The following is a 688-nucleotide window of genomic DNA, read 5'->3' as shown; positions in this document are numbered from 1 at the left end:
AAAAAAAAAAAAAATATATATATATATATATATGTATTTCCAAAGATAAACAACAAATGACTCAAATGAATGGGCATTTTGAGCTAGAGGAAGGAGAAAAGGGGGGAATCCCTGGTGAGCAATTTAACTTGTGATTGATTCACATAGTTATGCTGTGAGTATCTCATTACTCCCAGCAACTGGGGCATGTGGGTAGAGTTTGGAAGCATCATTACCCAGCTTTCGTCATGGAATACACCTACTCCTGTAATGTGACAAAGCCCCAGCCCACCAAGCACGTATGACCCAAGCAAAAGTCCAGGAAGTGGGCAGGGTTAAAGGGCTGCCCATCTAGACCTGTGCCTTTGCACTGTGGATTTAGCACAATGATCTTCACATCGCATCTGTGCCCCCACGTCTTGGACGTACATAAAAGACTTCTTGAAGAGTATTATGCAGGTGTGGGTTGTTTGATGGAAACCATTTTCCAGACCTTCAACTTCTGTATACGCTTGTTACCTAGAACTGATCTGTCTTGAGAGCACCTCTGTGGTCAGGGCTACACTTTTCTCACTCCTCTTTGATGATCATCCAACATTTTCTCTGTAGCTCCCATATTATTATTACCACATTTCTGCAGGGTGTAGACATTTCAGGGTGTCAAATAAAGCCTTTACTTGACAAATAATCCCTTTAATAAAGGGATACC

Source organism: Colobus angolensis, unplaced genomic scaffold (assembly GCF_000951035.1).
Source record: "Colobus angolensis palliatus isolate OR3802 unplaced genomic scaffold, Cang.pa_1.0 Scaffold238, whole genome shotgun sequence".
Taxonomy (NCBI): Eukaryota; Metazoa; Chordata; class Mammalia; order Primates; family Cercopithecidae; genus Colobus; species Colobus angolensis.
This window is presented reverse-complemented; position numbering follows the sequence as displayed.